The sequence below is a fragment of the Chiloscyllium plagiosum genome, chromosome 7 (assembly GCF_004010195.1).
Source record: "Chiloscyllium plagiosum isolate BGI_BamShark_2017 chromosome 7, ASM401019v2, whole genome shotgun sequence".
Classification (NCBI taxonomy): Eukaryota; Metazoa; Chordata; class Chondrichthyes; order Orectolobiformes; family Hemiscylliidae; genus Chiloscyllium; species Chiloscyllium plagiosum.
This window is the reverse complement of record NC_057716.1, coordinates 98,829,366-98,848,263: the sequence shown is the minus strand read 5'-3', so window position 1 is coordinate 98,848,263 and position 18,898 is coordinate 98,829,366.

Genomic DNA, 18,898 nt, shown 5'->3' with positions numbered 1-18,898 from the left:
GGCTCTGTCCTTGGGCCTCTATTGTTTGTAATTTTTATTAATGACTTGGATGAGGGGATTGAAGGATGGGTCAGCATGTTTGCAGATGACACAAAGGTTGGAGGTGTTGTTGGCAGTGTAGAGGGCTGTTGTAGGCTGCAGCGGGACATTGACAGGGTGCAGAGATGGGCTGAGAGGTGGCAGATGGAGTTCAACCTGGATAAATCCGAGGTGATGCATTTTGGAAGGTCGAATTTGAAAACTGAGTACAGGATTAAGGATAGGATTCTTGGCAGTGTGGAGGAACAGAGGGATCTTGGTGTGCAGGTACATAGATCCCGTAAAATGGTCACCCATGTGGACAGGTTTGTTAAGAAAGCATATGGTGTTTTGGCTTTCATTAACAGGGGGATTGAGTTTAAGAGTCATGAGATCTTGTTGCAGCTCTATAAAACTTTGGTTAGACCGCACTTGGAATACTGTGTCCAGTTTTGGTCACCCTATTATAGGAAAGATGTGGATGCTTTGGAGAGGGTTCAAAGGAGGTTTACCAGGATGCTGCCTGGACTGGAGGGCTTATCTTATAAAAGAGAGGTTGACTGAGCTCGGACTTTTTTCATTGGAGATAAGGAGGAGAGGGGACCTAATTAAGGTATACAAGATAATGAGAGGCATAGATAGAGATGATAGCCAGAGATTATTTCCAAGGGCAGAAATGGCTAATACGAGAGGTCATAGTTTTAAGCTGGTTGGAGGAAAGTATAGAGGGGATGTCAGAGGCGGGTTCTTTACACAGAGAGTTGCGAGAGCATGGAATGCGTTGCCAGCAGCAGTTGTGGAAGCGAGGTTATTAGGGACATTTAAGAGACTGCTAGACGTGCATATGGTCACAGAAATTTGAGGGTTCGTACATTAGGTTTACCTTACATGACAACATCGTGGGCTGAAGGGCCTGTTCTGTGCTGTACTGTTCTATGTTCTATGTTCTCTCTCCACGGAGTAGTGCTTCCCAAATATTGTCACACTGCAACCCCAGCTCAAACCTTGAATATGGTCCAGACCCTTTGGTAAAAACGGAGAGGTGGGATGGGTGGGGAAGTGAGAACCTAAGGGAGCAAGGGGGACTCTCGGTCCACAGTGGCCATTGCTGCCTCAGAATTCACAGCATCAACCCTTCAGCTAATTACTCCGCTTGGGGACCTGATCCCAACTCTGGCGAGTTGAGTCATTAGAGTCACACAGCATGAAAACGGTTCTACCAGTCCATGCCCAGCATGTCCCCAAACCAAACTAATCCCACCTGCCTGTGTTTGGCCCATATCCCTTCATGCCTTTCCTATTCATGTAGTTACTTTTTAAACATTGTAACTGTACCTGCATCTATCACTTCCTCTGGTGGCTTATTCCACACACAAACCACTCTCTGTGTAAAAAAGGTTGCCCCCTCATTTCCCTTTTAAATCTTTCTCCTTTCACCTTCAAAATATGTCCCCTCGTTTTGAACTCCCCCACCTGAGGGAAAAGGCCGTTATCGTTCACCTTACCTATGCCCCTCATGATTTTATAAACCTCTCTCAGGTCACCCCTCACCCTCCTACAACCCAGTGAAAAAAGCCCTGGCCTTTCCGGTCTACTTTGTACATCTCAAACCTTCACTTCCGGCAACATCCGGAAAATCTTTTCTCAACCCTCCCCAGTTTAATAATATCCTTCATATAACTACGTGACCAGAACCGGACACAGTATTCCAGAAGGAGCCTTACCAACATCCTGTATAACCTCAACATGACATCCCAACTCATATACTCAAAGGTCTGAGCAATGAAGACAAGTGTGCTAAATGCATTTTTAACCATCCTGCCTACATGCGATGCAACATTAAAAGAATTATGTTCCTGAACCCCTAGGTCTTCCTGTTCTGCAATATTACCCAGGACTCTGTCATTAACTGTAGATGTCGTGTCCTTGCAGCACCTCACATTTACCCAAATTAAACTCCATCTGCCACTCCTCAGCCCATTGACGCAACTGATCAAGACCTCTTTGGAATCTTATAGACCCTTCTTCACTGTCCACTATACCACCAATTTTGGTGCCATCTGCAAACGTACTAACCATACTTCCTAAATTCTCATCCAAATTGTTTATATAAATGACAAACAAAAGTCGATCCAGAGCCAATCCCTGCAGAACATCACTGGTCACAGGGTCTCCAGTCCACCAACAACACGCCACCACCACCCATTGTGATAGATCTGCTGAGTAATTGCAGTGTTTACTGGTTTAAAACTCAAGGAGACAGCTTTGGAGGATCAGTGAAAGTTCAGGGGGTTGGCGATTTCCTAAATTAGGAGGTACAAAGGACTTGGAATCGACAGCGAGAAACATAGATCTGAAGCATTGTAGGACTGAGCACCAGTGTCAGCCAGCAAGCACAGGTGGGTGAACAGGACGTGATATGGGTTACTTTAATGAATTAACATTGCACTGTTAGTTCAAGGATGATTGCTTCATTCTTTTGTGGAATACAGGTGTCACTGCCACATCCAGCATTTGTTGCCCCACCCCTGAATTGAGAGGCTTACTTGGTCACTCCAGAGGGTGGTTAAGGTTCAGCCACATTGCTGTCGATCTGGAGCTACGTATAGGCCAGAATTTCTTTTCCTAAAGGGCATTTATGCAGCAGGTGGATTTTCTTCGGGAAAGCAACTCTTAGCAGGATTTATACACTTACTGGTAATGTCCGAGGGAGTGTTGCTGAACAAAGAGACCTTGGAGTGCAGGTTCATAGCTCCTTGAAAGTGGAGTCACAAGTAGATAGAATAGTGAAGAAGGCGTTTGGTATGCTTTCCTTTATTGGTCAGAGTATTGAGTACAGGAGTTGGGAGGTCATGTTGTGGCTGTACAGGATATTGGTTAGGCCACTGTTGGAATATTGCGTGCAATTCTGGTCTCCTTCCTATCGGAAAGATGTTGCGAAACTTGAAAGGGTTCAGAAAAGATTTACAAAGATGTTGCCAGGGTTGGAGGATTTGAGCTATAGGGAGAGACTGAACAGGCTGGGGCTGTTTTCCCTGGAACATTGGAGGTGGAGGGGTGACCTTATAGAGGTTTACAAAATTATGAGGGGCATGAATAGGGTAAATAGACAAAGTCTTTCCCCTGGGTTCGGGGAGTCCAGAACTAGAGGGCATAGGTTTAGGGTGAGAGGGGAAAGATATAAAAGAGACCTACGGGGCAACTTTTTCACACAGAGGGTGGTACGTGTATGGAATGAGCTGCCAGAGGATGTGGTGGAGGCTGGTACAATTGCAACATTTAAGAGGCATTTGGATGGGTATATGAATAGGAAGGGTTTGGAGGGATATGGGCCGGGTGCTGGCAGGTGGGACTAGATTGGGTTGGGATATCTGGTCAGCATGGACGGGTTGGACCGAAGAGTCTGTTTCCATGCTGTACATCTCTATGATTCTATCACTGAGACTCTCATTATCTTAATCGATGGAATTTAAGTTCTACCAGCTGCCGTGATGGGGTTTGAACCCATGCCCCCCACAACATTAACCCAGGCCATTGCCTGGAGGAAAAATGCCTCATCTTTGATCTTGGGACCCTCTAACCACACGGGATCAATGTGAATTTCACCAGTTTCCTCATCTCCCCTTCCCCCACCTTATCCCAGATCCAACCCTCCCACTCGGCTCCACCCTCTTGAACTGTCCTACCTGTCTGTCTTTCTTCCCACCTATCTGCTCCACCCTCCCCACTGACCTATCACCATCAAACCCACCTCCATCTACCTATCGCATTCCTAGCTACCTTCCACCCCCCTCCCCCATAGTCCCACTCCCTCCCATTTATCTCTCAGCCTCTTGGGCACCTCCAACCCCATTTCTGATGAAGAGCTCACGCTCAAAACGTCGACTCTCCTGCTCCTCGACTGGCTTTTCCAGCGCCACACTTTTTGACTTTGGACTAACCAGAATGACCATGGTGTCACAAAGCCACCAGTAAGTTGTCTGTTACTCTCACCCTTATCCCTCTCTGGAAGGATTGCCCTCCTGGGTTCTCGGCTTGTTTTCAGTTGCCTGCGTTTGTCTATTTCTGAGGACACAGGCAGCTAAAGCAAGTCTGGAAAGCGTGAAGGAAGGTCACTGGAGCCTGACGGAAACCCAACGGCAGCGATGCATGGTAACAGTGAGGCAGCCGCGCCCAGCGAGAGGGGCAAGGACAGCGCACCCGGCAGTGGGATGCAAGGCTTCAGGTAGGGGGTTGGCGGATTATGAATTGCCTGGAAAGTGTGCAGAATTACCATTCAGGGTGCAGAGAAGAATGCAAGAAATTGCATTTATTAGATTAGATTACATTACAGTGTGGAAACAGGCCCTTCGGCCCAACAAGTTCACACTGACCCGCTGAAGCACAACCCACCCATACCCCTACATTTACCCCTTACCTAACACTACAGGCAATTTAGTATGGCCAATTCACCTGGCCTACACATCTTTGGACTGTGGGAGGAAACTGGAGCACCCGGAGGAAACCCACGCAGACACGGGGAGAACGTGCAAACTCCACACAGTCAGTCAGTCGCCTGAGGTGGGAATTGAACCCAGGTCTCTGGCGCTGTGAGGCAGCAGTGCTAACCACTGTGCCGCCCACACCACGTAGCACCATGTTTCAACATTGTGTGCAGTTTTGGTCGCCGTACTACCAGAAGGAAATGGAAGCTTTGGAGAGAGTGCAGAGAAGGTTCACCAGGATGTTGCCTCGTCTCGAGGGCATCGGCCGTGAGGAAAGGTTAAACAGACCAGGATTGTTTTCACTAGAAAGATGGCAGCTGAGAGGAGACCTGATAGAGGGCTACAACATTATGAGAGGCATAGACAGGGTGTATAGTCAGAGGCTTATTCCCCAGGTTGAAGTTTCAGTTACAAGGGGACACAGGTTCAACATGAGAGGGGGAAAGTTTAAGAGAAATGTGTGAGGAAGGTTTTTCACACACACTGCAGGAGGAACCTGGAACCCACAGCCAGAAGAGGTGGGGGAAGCAGGCACATTGACGACATTTAAGAGACATCTGGATGGTTACACGAATAGGGAGGGAATAGAGGAATATGGACTGAATATGGGCAGAAGATTTGTTTTATAGTTCCTGATGAAGGGCTTTTGCCGAAACATCGATTCCCCCCACTCCTTGGATGCTGCCTGACCTGTTGTGCTTTTCCAGCACCACACACTCAACTCTAATCTCCAGCATCTGCACTCCTCACTTTCATCTGTTTTTTTAGTTTAGTCAGGGCATGATGATCGGCACAGGCTTGGGCGGGCCGAAGGGCCTGCTCCTGTGCTGTACTTTTCTTTTGCACTTTGTTCTTTTACAGCCATTGAAAGGCTTTGTGAAGAGCAGCCACTGTAGTGATTTCGAACATACAGCAACCAACAAACACAAAAGTGGGTTTAATAGGAACAGGAGTTGGACATTTTGCCTCCTGAGTCTGTTCTGCCATTTGATAAGATTGTGGCTGATCTGATTGCAGCTTCAACTCCGCTTTCCCATCCATCCCGATAATCTTTCACTCCCTTGCAAGTCGGAATTCAATTCACAGTGTAGGAGGAAATTACTGCAGCTGTTGGAATCTGAACTGAAAACAAAAAATGCTGGAGATCACAGTGGATCAGGCAGCATCCAAGCTAACATCTAGTGGGTGGCACAGTGATTAGCACTGCTGCCTCACAGCGCCAGAGACCCGGGTTCAATTCCCGCCTCAGGCGACTGACTGTGTGGAGTTTGCACGTTCTCCCCGTGTCTGCGTGGGTTTCCTTCGGGTGCTCCGGTTTCTTCCCACAGTCCAAAGATGTGCAGGCCAGGTGAATTGGCCATGCTAAACTGCCTGTAGTGTTAGGTAAGGGGTAAATGTAGGGGTATGGTGGGTTGTGCTTCGGTGGGTTGGTGTGGACATTTTGGGCCAAAGGGCCTGTTTCCACACTGTAATGTAATCTAATCACACAATCAAGAGGCTAGATGACTCTTCAAGAACCTATTCACCGCTGCCTTAAGAATATGTAATGCCCCCTTCTTTGCTACTCTCTTGACCAAGACTCTGAGAGAACAGATTTTCCTCACCTCACTCTTGAGCTTTTAGTTTTAAACTGGGTCCCTCCAGTTCCTGTCATTCCCCTTTAGGTAGGATGTAGTACTGAAGACAGTTCCCGGAAGGTTGACTGTATTAATTACAGAGATGAAAGGCTTGTCTTATGAGGAGAGATTGAGCATTTTCGGTCTATACTTGCTCGAGTTCAGAAAGGTGAGAAGAGATTTAATTGACGTATTCAGATGCGAAAGGGAATGGACAAACTAGATATTGAGCAGAGCAATCTAGTAGAATGAGAGATCATAGTTTTAGGATAAGGGGTTGCAGATTTCCATCAGAGATGAGAAATTACTTCTCTCAAGGTGTTGTGAATTTGTGGGATTCACTTCCTAACCCTAACTCTAACCCTTTCCATAGCACTCTTTCACCAGTGATAGTTCTTATATTTATTTCTTCTCCTTTTGCCCTTTGAATATTTAGTGATCATGGGATGTTATTAGTGTCTTCTAGTGCAAAGACTGATGCAAAATATTTAATTGACCCCCTTTGCCATTTCCTAGCTCCCCATTATGATTTTCCTAGCCTTATTCTGTAAGGGACTAATGTTCACTTTGGCTCCTCGCTTCCTATTGGTACATTTAAAGAAGCTCTTGCTCACGGTTTGAATGTTACTTGCAAGTGTACACTCAAGGTTCATTTTCATCCCCTCTGTTATTTATTTTCATTTTCTTTTGTTGTTTCTTAAAACTTTCCCAGTGCCCTGGCTTGCAACTAATATGGGCCACCTTTTTGTTTTGCTTTAAATCTGATGCTATCCTTAACTTGCTTGGTTAACCATGGTTGGCTTATCCCCTTCCTAGAATCCTACTTGTTCACTGGAATATGTCTTCGCTATGGGACATGAACTATTTTCTTAAAAGTTTCCCATTGTCCTTCTGCATCTTTGCTGCTAAACTCCTTTCCCTACAGCACAGTATGCTCCAGCCAGCTCCATCCTAAAATTTTTATCATCGCCCTCATTTAAGCTATGGTTCCAACACCAGGTCCTCCCCCTCAAACTGAAAGCTACCATATTATGTCTCTGTTTCCTGCCGGATCTTTAACTCTGAGATAAATTATTAAATCTGCCTCAATAGATTAGATTCCCTACAGCATGGAAACAGGCCCTTCAGCCCAACAAGTCCACACTGACCCTCAGAAGAGTAACCCATCCAGACCCATCTGACTAATGCACCTAACACTATGGGCAATGTGTCATGGCCAATTCACCTGACCTGCACATCTTTGGACTGTGGGAGGATAACCCACACAGACACAGACATTTGCCCAAGGCTGGAATTGAACCTGGGACCCTAGTGCTGTGAGACAGCAGTCCTAACCACTGAGCCAATACACATCACTGGCCTCCAGCCACCCTGATACTCACAGTTATAAAGCAAACCATATTTTGTTTTGCTGTTTGTAATGTACGATTTAGAGTCATAGCGTCATACAGCATGGAAACAGACCCTTTGGTCCAACCAGTCTATGCTGAACATAATCCCAAACTAAACTAGGCCCACCTGCCTGCTCCTGGCCCATATCCCTTCAAACCCTTTCCTATTCATGTGTTTACCTGAGTATCTTTTAAACATTGTAACAGTCTCCACGTCCACCACTTCCTCAGGAAGTTCATTCCACACACGAACCATCCTCTGCGCAAAAACATTTGCCCCTCATGTTTTTTTTTTAAAAATCTCTCTCCTCCCACTTTAAAGATATCCCCTCTAGTCTTGAAATCCACTATCCTAGGGAAAAGACACCTTGGATTAACCCTATCTATACCCTTCATGATTTTATAAACCTCTACAAGGTCACCTCTCAATCTCCTACACTCCAGTGAGAAACGTCCCAGCCTTTCCTTATAACTCAAACCTTCCACACCTCGCTGCATCTTGGTAAATCTCTTCTGAACCCGCTCTATCTTAATAATATCCTTCCTATAACTGGGTGACCAGAACTGGACACAGCACTCCAAAAGCACCCTCGCTAATGTTCTATATACAACCTCATCAAGATTTCCCTACCTCTCTACTCTTGTTCTGTTTTCAAATTTTGTTTGTTGTTTCTCCCTGCAGTCTTTCAGCGCGTTGACTTTTTTTGTCAGCGCCTCGACATTTTTTGAAAAAAAAGGTCACTGTTGGCACCATGTCATGTTTCCTTGTGTTAAATGGATGAGGTTTGTTTGAGGAGCTCATGCTGGTTTATTTATAGATAAAACTGGGGTAAACCACAGTTACATCCAAACTCTGGGATGCTGCACCATAGAGTGACTGTGGCCTCTGGTTATGTGATGACATCCTGGACTTTTGCTTATTTGTATGTTGGGCTCTTAAAGTGACACCCTTCTTTGTCGGTAACGCTATAACCAAGATCCAATAAAGCTTCAGTAAAACATTTTTACTTTTGTGATCCTTTCAGCTTGCAATAAATGACAACATTCCTTCCTAATCACTGCTGTAGCTTCATATTAACTTTTTGGGATTCCTGTGCCAAGACAGTCCTAATGTACCACCAAGTGCAAGTTCTTGCACTGTCAGTTTTTTATTCTAAAAAATCTTTATTTTAACGTATTTCCTAATCAACCTGTACAGTGATATTGTGACATTTCTCGAACAGGTGGATGGGCAAAACGTGTCAGCACAGGCTTGGAGGGCCGAAGGGCCTGTTTCTGTGCTGTATTGTTCTTTGGGATTTGAATCCAGGCCTCTTGGCTCAAAGGTAGGGATACTACCACTGCACCATAATAACCCTCTTTCTATACTGTTCGCTGTTAGTGATCTTGTTGATAGCTCTGTAAGATTATTAGACTATCTTGTCCAAACCTTTACCACTCAATCAATGCCATCACATCAGATTAATCGATCATTTAGTTCCCTGTCCATGGTGAGCTCAGTGGTGGCTGCTTCAGATTCATTAGCTGTGAATACGTTGGCACTTGCTGCTATCATGAATTGATAAATACAAAGCTTTCCTTTAATAGCAACCTATTCTATGAGGTCCTGTCCTGAGACTGTAAAGGGAATGATTTACCTTAAAGTTTTCTCATCATCCTCCTCAATATATTCAGTCTGACTGGGACACTGGGGAACAGCAGCACAGTAATAATGTCACGATAGGTAATAATCTGGAGTCTCAAACTAATGAGATGTGAGTTCAGATTGCACTGGGCTGAAGGAATTTGAATGCAATGGATTCTGGAATAAAATTCCATTTTGAAACAACAGATTGGTGTAAAAGTCCTCCTGGCTCCTTCAGGATAGGAAACCATCAGCTGTATCCCAGTCTGATGTAGGTACAAGTTCAGTGTGGTTCGTCTTTAGCTTCAGTTTCAGATTATTCTAATGCTCTGGGTGTAAGAAGTGCCATAGTGTTGTTCAAGTTACAGCATGTTAAGGGCAGATTGAATTGAAGTGAGAGGATTTGTTAGAATAAATAAAGAGAAACTATTTCCACCAGCAACAGGGTTGCTGAGCAGAAAAAAAAGATTTCAGGTGATTGGCAAAACAGCTAGATGAGGAGAAATATTTTATGTTGTGAATTATTGTGATCCACAATGCGCTGCCTAAAAGGGTGGTGAAAGTAGAAACATAGAAAATAGGTGCAGGAGTAGGCCATTCGGCCCTTCGAGGTAAAAACAAGGACTGCAGATGCTGGAAACCAGAGTCTAGATTAGAATGGTGCTGGGAAAGCACAGCAGGTCAGACAGCATCCAAGGAGCAGGAAAATCGATGTTTCAGGCAAAAGCCCTTCGAGCCAGCACCACCATTCAATATGATCATGGAATCTCAATATCCCCTTGATCCCATTAGCCACAAGGGCCATGTCCAGCTCCCTCTTGAATCTATCTAATGAACTGACCCCCAACAGAGAGATTTCCACAGTTTCACAACTCCTCGAGTGAAGACATTTTTCCTCATCTCAGTCCTGAATGGCTTACCCCTTATTTAATAACACTCAAAAGGGGTTTAGATCTATGGTTAAAAGGAAGAACGTTGTAGTACAATGGGTAAGACGTGTATTCTGTGTCATTCTGTGACCTACCTCACCTAATGTGAAACGTACAGCTGTGTATCATTCAGCATCTTCTTTATCAATGGAATCTCCCCACCCGCCCCAGCCAGAGTGGTTCAGCTGCCTACTTCCACCAGGTGGGTCAGATAGGCACAGGTGGGTGCTGGGCCCAGTGGGGAATGGAAACTCACCCTTCATTTGTTGTGTTTGTTCAGCTGCAGCACAGGGGGCTCCTACTGTGCCTGCCTTTAAGTTCATCAGTGTATTGTGCACAGTACACAATCCCATTCAGATCAGCTCGGCTTCTGTGAAAACCCCTTGGCGTTTAGTTTCATCGAATAGTTTGGGTTCATTTATTTATTTACTTCAAAAGGAAAACCCCAGGACCAATATCCTGTTGTCAGCTTTAAAATTATAGGTATTGTTGCAATAATTCATCAACTTGCTGCCTTGTTCTTACACTGTGTCCAAGTGCAGTCACGTTTGGTTCAATTCTAGTACCATAATGAATTTGACTTGAAATTGACAAAACTGTATGGGTAAACACCATGAAAAATAAAAGGCTGCCTGAGTCTATTTTTACAATATACACAAAGCATGTCTGCAGCTGTTCCCTGACAGACACCAGCTCAATACAGAAAAAAAAATCTGCAAGAGAAACTGATTCTCATTCAGATAAAGGGGATGCTTTGTTTTGATTTTGTCTGTGTGTGTGTGTGTGACTTTCAACCAATGACTGAAACAGAACAGAGCAGGACAGGATGGTCAGGGTGTGGGCGAGGGGCACAGAAATGCAGTGAAATTGGAATAGGAGGTGAGTGCGGCACCAGTTTTGCGGCAGAAGACAAGCTCCATACTTTCCAGTATTGCAAGTGAGCAGCTTGTCTCTAATCTGCTAAACTGCTGGATTCATACAGATGTACAGACCAGAAATAGACCCTTCCACCCAAACTATCCATGTCAGCCAGATATCCCAAATAAATCTAAATAAATAAATTTGCCAGTATTTGGTCTGTATCCCTCTAAACCCTTTCTATTCATGTACCCATCCAGATGCATCTTAAATGGTGTAATCGTACCCACCTCTATCACTTCCTGTGGCAGCTCATTCTCTGTGTAAAACGTTGCCCCTTTAGGTTCCTTTTAAATCTTCCTCTTCTCACGTTAAACCTACGCCCTCTAGTTTTGGACTGTCCTACCCTGGGAAAAAAAAAGACATTGGCTATTCACCCTAACCATGCCCCTCATGATTTGATAAATTTCTATAAGTCGCCCCTCAGCCTCCGACAGTCCAGAAAAAATAACTCCAGCCTATTCAGCCTCTTCTTATGCCTCAAAGTTTCCAATCTGGAAACATCCTTGTCAATCTTTTCTGCACCCTTTTAAGTTTAACATTTGTGGGTCCTGTTTTTTCACCTACCCCAAGTGAATGCCTGAAATACGTCATTATTATCTTTGTGGCTGAGCGCAGGTTAATGTTTTCACTTTGGTAGTGTATTAATGGGCCGCACGGTGGCTCAGTGGTTAGCACTGCAGCCTCACAGTGCCAGGTTCAATTCTCACCTCGGGTGACTGTCTGTGTGCAGTTTGCACATTCTCCCTGTGTCTGCGAGGGTTTCCTCCGGGTGCTCCGGTTTCCTCCTGCAGGCCAGGTGAATTGGCCATGTTAAATTGCGCATAGTGTTAGGTGCTTTAGTCAGAGGGAAATAGGTCTGGGTGGGTTACTCTTTGGAGGTTCGGTGTGGACTTGTTGGGCTGAAGGGCCTGTCCCCACACTGTAGGGAATATTTGAATAAATAACTGGATGAATTTCAGCAAAACCTGGTACATTGACACAGTGTGGCATAAGGATGAACTGATCCTTCCTGGAATGATAGTCAAGCAGATTGGGTCTGTACCTTAGAAGAATGAGAGGTAGAGATAATCTTATTGAAATATATTAGCCCCTGAAGGGAGTTGATTGTGTGGATTCCTGGTGTGAGGAAGTCTATACTCAGTTATGAACTGCAGCAGTTCAAGAAGGGATGGACAAAAAATGTCCATGTGTGAATGAAAAGAAGCTGAGGTGAGGAGGAGAAAGATTGACCGAGGAGCACGTGAATGAGTGATTTATAAAGGATAATGTTAATTCATGGATTCAGTGCAACAAATCGTACTGTTTTTAACTTTGAGAGTAACATCTTGAAATAAGTGGGTCACAAACAAACTAAATGTGATGATTCTGAGGAACCAAAGGTGATACAAAGAAGAGAGTTAATGAGAAGGTGAAAAAGATATCCCAGCATTAAAGGCAGTCAGAGAAGGTTCACAAGACTAATCCCAAGGATGGAGGGACCTTCTTATTAGGAAAGATTGAAAAGGTTAGTCCTGTTGTCAGGCAAAAATTAGGACTGCAAATCAGAGTCAAGATTATAGTGGTGCTGGAAAAGCACAGCAGGTCAGGCAGCATCCAAGAAGCAGGAAAATCGACGTTTCAGGCAAAAGCCCTTTATCAAGGAGTTTAGTGGAATGGGAGCATACAAGATTCTTAGGGGACTTAGCAGGGTAGATGTGGAAAAAAGTTGTTTCCCTTATGGGACAGTCTAGGACTAGAGGACATGATCTCAGAATAAGAGGTTGCACATTTATGGCAGAATTTCTTTATTCAGAGGGTAATGAATCTGTAGAATTTTTACTGGAAACAAAAAATGCTGGAGATCACAGCAGGTCAAGCAGCATCCCTGGAGAGAGAGCAAACAAACGTATTGAGTCTAGATAACGGTGGCACAGTGGTTAGCACTGCTGCCTCACAGCGCCAGAGACCCGGGTTCAATTCCTGCCTCAGGCGACCGTCTGTGTGGAGTTTGCCCATTCTCCCCGTGTCTGTGTGGGTTTCCTCTCTCAGTCCAAAAATGTGCAGGTTAGGTGAATTGGCCATGCTAAATTGCCTGTAGTGTTAGGTGAAGGGGTAAATGTAGGGGAATGGATCTGGGTGGTTTGCGCTTCGGCGGGTCGGTGTGGACTTGTTGGGCCGAAGGGCCTGGTTCCACACTGTAACTAATCTAATAACTCTTGATCAGAGCTGTGGATTTTTCTACTGCAGAAGGACGTTGAAGCCGAGATAGATAGATATGTAATCGGTTTGAGAACCAAGGATTATGAGTTGGAGTGGAGTTGAAGATTATAAAATCAGCTGTGATTTCATTGAATGTGAAGCAGACTCGATGGGCTGAATGGCCTGCTCCTACATTTTATCATGAACAAAGGGATGTTTGAAAAGCATAAGTAAAGCAAGCTGACGTTGTCAGAGGAGGACCGCAAAAAGATATTTAAAATTTAAAAATCCAACTTGTCTGCAAATTTATCATTAAAAAGTGTAACATTGAAGTGCGAGTAAAAATTCCCAAAAGGCGTAGATAATGATTTACAGAAATGTACAGAGTGGGAATGCCTATAGGCATTCCTCATTTCAGGCTGAAGAAAAGACCGTCAGAAAATTCAATGTCCTTCAGAAAATTAAACAGGTAACATCCTGAATTAATTCAAATCAAATTGGGAGATGAAAGGGAATAATTAGATAAATCGATAAGGTAGAAAGGGCAGGATCTGCTGGGATACATTCAAGAATCTTGGGGGAAATTGGAAAGGAAAATGGCCGTGGAACTGAGCATCGGAAATACATTGAGGTGCCTCAGAATGGAACATATTATATCGGGCGGGAGTTACATCGTTTGTACTTCCTAAATCTTCCAATTTCAAATATTTTGCCCTTTAGCTGTACACCCAATCAGGAATTTACATCGTAAAAATTAAGTTTCGTACAACGGCGTTGAATGAAACATGCTATGTGAGGGCTAGTTAATTTCTATTCCCCCCTCACTTCCCTCCAAGGCCCCAAGGGATCCTTCCATATCTGTCAGAAATTCACCTGCACCTCCACACACATCATTTACTGCATCCGCTGCATCCGATGTGACCTCCTATACATTGGGGAGACAGGCCACCTACTTGCGGAACGTTTCACAGAACACCTCTGGGACACCTGCACCAACCAACCCAACTGCCCCATGTCTGAATGCTTTAACTCCCCCTCCCACTCCCACTCCACCAAGGACACGCAGGTCCTTAGCCTCCTCCATCGCCAGACCATGGCAACACGACGCCTTGGAGGAAGAGCACCTCATCTTCTGCCTAGGAACCCTCCAACCACAAGGGATGACTGTAGATTTCTCCAGCTTCCTCATTTTCCCCTCCCCCCACCTTTTCTCAGTCCCAATGTTCCTTGGATGCTGCCTGACCTGCTGCGCTTTTCCAGCAACACATTTTTAAGCTCTGATCTCCAGCATCTGCAGTCCTCACTTTCTCCTAGTTAATTTCTATTGCCCATTTTAAAAATGTTGTCAATAAACTGTATTTTGGGAAGTAAACATAAATTATAACCTTGTTCTTCTGTCTCTGCAGATATTCTGTTTTGTTTCAGATTTCCAGTACCGACAACATTTTGATTTTGCATCAAGCTGGTGTTAAATGTGTTAAACTAGCGAAGAGGGAGCAGGCTAACAGACCAGTGCTGTCGAGACTCATATTGGTCTCCAAACACTACATTTTTCCTTTCCCCAAGAGAATAAAATAACTAGAAAAGTGTTACTACAAAGGCTAAAGGGAGAGGTTATCGATGGTTCGATTCCCTGAAACGTGGGCTACCGACTGCAATGCATTAGACACTGAACACACCCGTGAGCTGCAAAACGGTGAGGCGTCATCTAAATGCAAGCTTTCCTTCCGTTCCAGGGTCAATGCACGTCGGCATCCAGATTATCCTGCCACTTTCATTCTCGTTTCATTTTGTACAGTGCAAACTCAACTTTGAAGGGAAGCCTTTTTGTTAGTAACCCTGTCAGGGATAGAGGAGAACTGCCCTCACAGAAAGTGAATGTTAACTGTTCAATTGGAACTGCCCCTGGATACTTATCCCAGAAGATCAGAAAAAAATAGGGAGTGGGGCAGGCTATTCGGCCCTTCCAGCCTATTCTAACATTCATTAGGATCGTGCCTGTCTTTAATATCCCATTTGCAATAAATGCGAAACCACAGAACTGGAAATCAGAAATAAAACCAGGAATTGCTGGAAAAACTCAGCAGGTCTGGCAGCATCTGTGCGGAATTAACATTTCGGGCCGAGTGGCCGTTCTGGAGAAGGGTCAGACCAGCTGGCTTTTTCCAGCAATTTCTGTTTCTCTTCCACAAATAATTATTTTACTGTTTCAGAGATAAATCCAGAGCGTGCTGCCAGGGAGATCTCAAACAATACCACACCAAGCAATCAATTTATAAAGAAATATTGATCGGAAAAGATAACAGTTTTGCGATTACAAATCATTATTAATTTCGTGTAAACCAACGGTCTGCTGCACACCTGACAAAATAAAACCTCACAGGGTACGTGGAAATGTTTCCAAAAACAACAGAGTTAACTAAATAATGCTGAGATGTACACAGCACGTAGGGTGATGGTAAAATTAATAAGGACCCTATTTCCTGGACATTGTAATGTCCTAACGGTCTGTGCCCTGTGCAAACCGCAATATTTGAGCATCACACAAAACAGCTTGTTTGTAAAATCGAAATATTTGCGGCGGGTTTAGTTACTGAACGAAAGAAAATGAAATTACTGAAATGATTTTCTGTTCTTCCTATTTTGGAGTAGCTTCCTAACAGGAGCTACAAATCTTCTCAAAACTCGCTAATAAGAGTTTGAATAAAATTGACTGAAATCAATAATTATGTAATTATACAGAGCACCACCGCTAACAAGAGATAAGATTCATTCAGAAGCCTTTTTTTTTATTATTAAACCATTGTTTGAGAAGATTTAAATTGTTTAGATTTAATTGAGCTTCTGTCTGGAATTGACTCCCGGTGAACGGACGCTGGGAGGGAAACGGGCGAAATGGAAACGAAAGGTTATGCCAACAGGCCCGCAGAATGGAGGGTGGAAGTTAGTGCGATCGGGGAAAGGATCTCTCCCACCATTCACCGGAGTGAAGACGATTTGTTTTAATTTGATATCCGCCCCTGTCGCTTCAAGACAAGGGGAACCCGTCCCGAATGAGACGCCAGTTGCTGAAGTGTAAGGCTAGACTGAGATATCAGAATTAAATACATTCTTCTGACGGTATTTCCGTTTGCAATTGGAATTCCTTGCGGTATACTCCCGAGAAGTAGGTGAGACAAACGACAGCGGGATATGTGGCTGCTATTATCTAAGCATTTAAGTAATCGTTAGGACGCACAATTGCTGAAAAGATTTTGGTCCTACACTCGTCGGGACAATTTGCAAAAACGACTGAAGTGAAACAGCATGCGGCAGTATTTCAGACCTATCCATTGGGCTGCTTTATGAAATTGTCCCTGGGCAACTCTGTCTTGCTGTACTTGTTTAAAGATAAACAAAACGTGCATTTACGTGGCGCCCATTCCGTGTTAAAAATGGCTAACATTAAAGTAGTTCACTGGAGCGCTACCAAACGAATTCTGACACCAAAGACACACATGGAGGAGAGGTAACCGCAAGGCAATAAGGTAGGCTTTGAGGGAGTGCCTCACAGAAGAGAATTTCAGAGTTCAGGGAGACTTGCCAGTGTTGGAGAGATTAAAATCCAGGGTTAAAGGTATAGTAAGTCCCACATTAGATGGTCCTGTTATACACCGTCCGCGAGTGAGTGAATTGGATTCAGTCTGTTGTCATCCTCCTTGGACAGTCTGGAAAGTAGTTAGCAGTGACAGGCTCTATTTTCAGCCAGGAGGTTACTTTTGTTAGAACATCAATTTACTGGACCTTGTTAGATTGTGGGGATTATTGAAGTCAGTCTAATAACTGACATCAACTTTGGTGTCATTTCAGTAGGCGGGCATCTTGAGAGAAAACAGAACCATTCATAACACTCACAAACAGAATGGTCAAACATTTGATGAGTTTACAAACATTGAAAACGTACCTAAATCATGGGGTCAGGAGTCGGCCACTCAGCCCTTCAATCATGCTCCACTTGATTAAATTGTTGCCTGCAGGCAGCGCAATCCCATTGAGCTCCTGAGAAAGGGTCACCGGACCTGAAATGTTAACCCCGATTCCTGCTCACAGATGCTGCTAACCATTTAGGAGGGGGAGTCTCAGGCCTTGCACCCTCCTTTCAGGTGAAGAGGAACATTCAGAATTCCTTCCTTAAACTGTAAAAATTCAGAAGGGAGAAATGTTGTTGAAGTCCCCTCCCCCACACCCGGGAGTTTAAATTGTTGTGGCCGTTTGAAATTTGGTTATCTTGAGTTTGTCCTGATATACGCCTGACAACTTACCTCTCTCTTCAGATGGATTCAAAGCCTCCACTGCTCAGTGACAATTTTAAAGTGATGTCGCATTGTTTCTGATCTCCCCTACAAGATGAAATCTTTTTTTCTACACCCACCGCTCTCAACTCTTTTGAACACAAGCAAGCACACAAGCAAGTTTACTCCTCGATTCCCTAGAGTCAAGTGAAGATAAACTAAATGTACAAAACAATTTGAGCCACTAAGCAGAAAAGGATTGCTTCAAACGCGGCTGTTATTTTTGCAGTTGGCCAGATCCATTAACTGGTGATCAATGTTAATCATTGTATCTAATTTGTACCAAATTATACTTCAACTGCAGCCCACTTCAGTGCAGTAGGATACATAGACCTGGTGCCAGTATTTAGCCCGGGGGAATGTTTCAGACTTCAGTTTTCAATTGCACACATTTCCAGGATTTTCACAGAAACTTTTGGGAATAAAATGCTGTCACATTTCCTGAAAACGTGAACTCACTTGTCTTACGGTTATGGCGTAAACAGCTGTTAACGTGCATTGACGTATTACCCCATAAGTAAGTCAGTCTCCCGGGATCGCTATCAGAGAGAATGTTGGTACGGAGCTGCACACTGGGATATTGAAGGTTAAGAGGTATATCTAGAATCCACAGAGTGTGGAAATAGGCCATTTGGCCTAACAAGTCCATACCGAAGAGTAATCCACCTTGACCCCTAATTTATGATGTACGTAATTTACACATTCCTGAGCATTGTGGTTAATCCAACACCTTTGGGAGGAAACCCATATAGACAGTCACCCGAGGGTGGGATTGAACCCGGGTCCCTGGCGCTGTGAGGTAGTAGTACTAACCACTGAGCCATCTGGTTCTAGTAAGGAAACCAGCCGTGGCCACTATTGTAAAGGAGAATCGCCGAAGGTTCCAGGTGGAGGGTGGATGGGACTGTTTGGAGGCAGGACGTGGAGAGATTAAGGGAACGGAGAGGCAGTAATGATCATGGGGGGATTAGAGCAGGAGACTGAGAGGTTAAATTTTGAACCATGGCTGACCAGCAGAGAGTGAGCCCAGAGATGCCGAGTGTATCGGACTTAAAACCGACAGGGTTAAGAAAACTTTGGATGAACTGAAACTTAGGGAGGTAAAAACAATGACTGCAGATGTTGCCTGAACTACTGTGCTCTTCCAGCACCACTAATCCATGAAAGTTATGGAGGGTAACCGAATGTGACCTGGTAACTTGTTACCTGTCCTTAATTGCCCTCGAACTGAGTGGCTCGCTCGGGCCATTGCAGAGGGGATTTAAGAGTCAACCACATTGCTGTGGGGTCAGGAGTCACATGTAGGCCAGCCCAGGTAAGGATGGCTGATGAGTGAAGCTATGCTGGGAACCAGATTCTGGATCAGTGGTGCTGGAAGAGCACAGCAGTTCAGGCAGCATCCGAGG